At 35.8% G+C, this 5,308-nt stretch overlaps 1 long non-coding RNA gene across 1 annotated transcript; it reads right to left on the bottom strand.

The window, feature by feature from the left end:
• Nucleotides 1–3,408: 3,408 nt before the first annotated feature.
• On the bottom strand, nucleotides 3,409–4,742 carry LOC145013327 (uncharacterized). Its single transcript, XR_013664926.1, has 2 exons — nucleotides 3,889–4,742; nucleotides 3,409–3,622 (listed from the first exon to the last, which is right to left on the bottom strand). It is a non-coding gene; the product is annotated as an uncharacterized LOC145013327 (long non-coding RNA).
• Between the last annotated feature and the right edge of the window lie 566 nt (nucleotides 4,743–5,308).

Here is a 5,308-nt window from a genome sequence, read left to right as displayed (position 1 = left end):
AGGGTTCAGAGTGATATGGGAGCCTGAGGAGGAGATGCAGGAGCATTACCTAGAGTTATTTGCGTCAACAGACTTTGAGGACGAAGTCTGATTCAAGTGAGGAGAATTGTAACACCCGGATCCTAAGTAAATTCTTTTAAAGCTTTTATATAAATTATTTTTCTAGAATGGCAATTACGTGGGGCGTAACTATGGGTTACACAAGGCGTAATTCATTAAACTTGGACGAGGGGTTTCTTCCAGTACGCTGGTCATACTTAGAGTATGCAGGGCGTACTCGTGTTGTATGAAAACCTTAATTTAGGGTATTGGGCCCTATTTAAGGACGTTAACCCATTGGAAAGCCTTCTTATGATCAACCACCAGCCTCTCTTCCATCCCCCACGAAACCCTAGCTCAATTTGTGAGAATCTCAAGCTTTTGGGTGATTTTTGGTGTGTTATAGACTTATAGTTAAGAAGAAGAGCTTAGAAGGTGTGGTTGGAGTCTATATCTCATAGATCCAAACTCTACTCTTCTTCTTCATCTTCCAGAAGGTATAAAGTCTCAACCTTTGTGATTCTCTTGCATAGATCTAGATTAGCTTAGGTTTTGGCATGTTTTGGTCCCAATGGTTGGCTCTTGTGAGTAAAAGCTACTCCGAAAGCTTAGGTTAGCATTTCTTGATGTTTCTGAGGTCATTATTCCATAAAACTCGAATATTGTTTTGTATATTTCAACCATGCATGAGTTGTTGATCATTTTGTGAAGTTAAGATGTTAGGGTTTGGTTGTGGGATCTATTAAGCCATGCAAAAGCTTAAAGTTATCAACTTTATCAGTTAAGACCTTCCTAAGAGTTAGATATGTGAATTGGACGTTTGGTCTTTAAGCATTAAGAGCTTAATGATGAGTTTCGGGTGCAACAAAGTATGTCGGGCATACCCTCTTGGTATGCAGAGCGTAACAGGTTCAACCTGGGTTCTCTTCCGTTGTAGCCCAGTACGTAGGGCTTAGTAAGGATGTACGCAGGACGTACTCCCAGATATCCTTTTTTAGCCATTTTTGGGCTTTGGGTCATACTGGGCTCGGGCCATGATTAGTTGGGTCAAGATTAGGAAAGGTAAAATGGCTTTTTACCCTTAGTAAGATAGAATATGACTTGGACCTTTGATTGTGGGTTATTACCATGATTATTAATTAGGGTTGATCTTGTATATGTTTAGTGTGAGGAGCAGTGGTAGCAGGAGCTCGAGTATGTGTTTTGTTTATCATCGGATTGAGGTGAGCCTCCTCACAGTATTTACGGGTCGAAGGCACCAATATCAGACCATTGATTATGTTTATAGGATGCTAGCTGTCTGTGTGACTCTTGCATATATTGTATGTGTCCGTACGTATACCGGGTGAGGCCTAATGAATGTATTGGGCGGGGCCCATCGCATGTTACTGTCAATCTGTATCGGGCGGGCCGGATGTAGGGTGGGGCCCATTGTATGTATAATATGTTGTATTTTGGGAACTCATTAAGCTTTGTTCTTATAGTCTCATGTTTATGTTTCTCGCACATCTGGTTCCAAAGGGAATGGCTCAGTCTGATCGCATCGCATCTACCAATGAATTTCCGCATGATCACTCTGATTTGATATTGTTGATTCAAGAATATACATTTTATACTATGATGGTCTTTTGGAAACAATGAAATGAATGGTTGATTTTATTATTAAAAATAAAAATTTACACTCTATTTTTGGGACCTTACATAAACAACCACTATACTTGTCTAATTTGAATTCTAATGACATATGATGATTAATTATAGTTTAAAGCATTGTTCAAACTACTACTATGGACTAGACATAATAACTAGGTTATTTACCAAGAGATCAAATTTAATGACAAGTTACGTTGACTACTACCAAACCATTCAAATGAGCAATCCACTATGGTCTCATATAATTTAAGGGTGAGCATCGGTCGGTTTTGACCTAAATCTGAACCTAAAAGCAATTTATCGGTTTTTAGAAAACTAGAATACAACCCAACCCATAAACAATGGGTTCAGTTTCCCGGTTTTCGGTTTTTCCCTGATTCAATTTCAGGTTCACAAAATACATCGAGAAGAAGACTCGAACACGGGACCCCAAGGTCTATAGGCGACACATTGAACAAATCGACCAAGAAGCAGTTTGTGATATGACTTTACAAAACATGTATATATCTATATAGTATGTATAGGATAAATATATTCATAAATTCAGTTCGGTTTTTATCGGGTTTGCATTTCTAAAACCTTGATACCAGTATTTCGGTTTTTTAGAAAAATCAAATCCAAATCATCGGTTTTTTGATTTTCAAGTTCAGTTTTGCTCACCGCTATCATATATTGTTTCTCTCATATACTTCTTGAACCCGAAAATAAGATTATTTTGGAAATTCCATAAAACGCTTTTACTTCGTCTTTCTACCTTAGAGGTGTCAACTAGGACAATCATGTCGTATTTTTATTTGAACCGACATGACTCGACAAATTTTTATGTAACACAAAGACAACATGATACTATGTCATGTTTCTTATATTAACATAAAGACATAGTTTTTTATATTAACATAAAAACAGACTCAATTAAGTTTTGTATCGTGTATATTTCTTTATATTAACATAAAAACCGACTCAATTAAGTTTTGTATCGTGTATATTTCTGATGATTGAGATCATGTACTACTTTACCAAAAGTGATAGATTCAAAGGTATCCGTAGATCCATTTTGGTTAAACTAAATTGTCGTTACAAAGTTTTGGTTAAACTAACTTGTCATTACAAAAGTGTTAGATAGGTTAACAAAATCTGACATATGATCATCCCTCCCAAAAGTTTGAATACTTTCTCAATCTTATCCTATCACTTTACCATTTATAACGGATACCATCATGTGGTACAGATCCTTTTTGACAATTTCATAAGTAAAAAAGGAAAGATTTTCTCAAACTACGATTGCACCTTACCATCAAGGTTGGGATTTTTTTTAGTAACCATCATAAAGCGTATTTCAGTTCAACCATTTGCGTAACCACAACTTTTTGTTTTACCTAATCACGATAAAAGATTCTTAACCGATTAAACTTAGTAGAATCCAAATCAAATATATTATATGTTTGAATCATATATAACCCTGTCCTAAAAACAATTTAATACAACTCTCATAAACAATCGCAATACTAAAATGGCTTATGCTGTTTGACATACTAGTTGAAAAATTAGTTGTTAGCTTATAAACTACCGGATAGAAAGAGTCAAACTATGCTTGCTCTTGAAAATTTGAGCAAAATTTACATACCGAAGTCCTGTGTTTCAAGATTACAACTCAAGAACTAGGGCACAACTATCAATAACCATTTCGCTTATGGATGTATCCATTTACTCACAATCTTTAAACACAAATTCTTTCAATTGATGATGCAAAGAAATTGTATGACAAATTATGAATATTATTTGCAGTTCATAGACTATATACAAAAATCCCAACATCACAACATTCACATTACATGGAACCCTAGAATCAACCAATCTTACCATCAGATTCAGGTCCATGACATCAATGTGTTCCAAAATCCCCATCATAATCCAGGTCCCCTGCAACCTTCTTAATGACAGAAAGAAGTTTGGAGCACAGTGTGTCAAATCAGTTAGTCGTTCAGACAAAAATTAACACATAAAAACAACAAAATACCACACCAGTAGTTCATGAACACCAAGATCATGTTAAATTTAATGACACATCAGAGGAAATTTTCTCAATATGGAAAACACTGTCAAAACAAGTATATATTTGAAGATAATTGCTCATATTCACTGAAGAAAGAACTCAAACACAATTAGGGCAATTCAAGGAAGAGAAAACATAAATACCTCATAAGATTAGCAGTGTCGTAGCAATCACTCTACCTTAATCATCAAAGATAAAGGAATCACTAGTTAAGCACTCGAATTTTCATTTCAAAATACGATCAATCACAAGAAAACCACAAACGTCATCCAAAAGACACCCCATGCACGAACGTTATGAAAGCAATCGAAATAGACACTCAAACTGACCCCGTCGATATAATATATTACCAAACTCTGTAAACACGGATGGTTTAAAGTATTATTAAAAGATGATCGAGAATTACTGAGACTAAACGAAACACGATAGGTTTTTAGGCAAAACGCAAGTCACGAATCTGCGCGATCCAGCTTATCGTTTTTGTTCTTGACGCGTCGCTGATGAACAAAGCTTGCGAAATTGACAGATAGATTCGAATAAACAGAGCTTACCTTTGAGATATTACCATTAATTTCCTGAATCAACGCGACATTTTTTACCAAATTATCAGGAATCTTCGACTGATGATTCTCGTTCACCTGTTGAATCAACAATCGGTTCTGATCTAACACCGATTGCGCTTCCTTAAAACTCTTATTCAGCGTCTCCCAGGCTTCCGTGTCGCACTCCTCTTCGCCTTCGTCTTTCTCCGCTCCAGTCAGCCACCGCTTCACCGACGTTTTATCAACAAAATTTTTTGGCTTCTCTTGAAAAGTTGCCTCCTCTACCGCCGATGAGGAGTCCATTTTTCCTCACACACCACACCCAAACACACACACACACACTGTTTGAATTATATCGCAGATGAGAACGATCGTCAATGGTAAAGAACAACCGACTGTCGAAAAGGCGGTATTTTTTTATTTATTTGGTGCACTTTCTGATAAACTGACGGAAGCTTTTATGCTTTGTGAGATGAGAGTAAATATCAACCATCAGATTTAAAATAATTAACGGTAAAGATTTCGTTGTGAGATACGAAAATGACAGGCAGTTTTAGTTTTCCTTGTCGAAAAGATCGTATAGATCTTAATGGGTTCTGTGATTGGCTAACTTATACGGTAACGCAAAAATATCTTTAAAATATTATGTTTACAGAAATAGTCCCTATACTTTCTCAAACTCACAGGGTTTTACCTAAGCCTTTTAACAAAATTGACTAACGCAAATCGTCCTTCGTGTAGGTGTCAAAAACGTGTTCAGTCTCTATTTTCAAAAATAACTCGGACAATCCCTTAAATCGTAAAGTGTTGCATGCTTAGTCCCTAACAGCAAAATGACTATATTGTCATTTTCAATTTTTTTTAATGTTTTTGATTAATTTTAGAAGTTATACTGGTAGTTATAGTTATAGACTTATCAAAATAGGAAACTGTTGGACTATGTGTTTAAGCCTGTAACTATAATTGATATATAACTTGAATTGATCGTAGCACATTTCTTTTAGGTTTTCCTCAAACATAG

This window comes from Lactuca saligna, chromosome 8 (genome assembly GCF_052625555.1).
Source record: "Lactuca saligna cultivar CGN05327 chromosome 8, ASM5262555v1, whole genome shotgun sequence".
Taxonomy (NCBI): Eukaryota; Viridiplantae; Streptophyta; class Magnoliopsida; order Asterales; family Asteraceae; genus Lactuca; species Lactuca saligna.
Note: the sequence above shows the minus strand (reverse complement) of the source record. Positions and strands in the feature narration are given on the sequence as shown.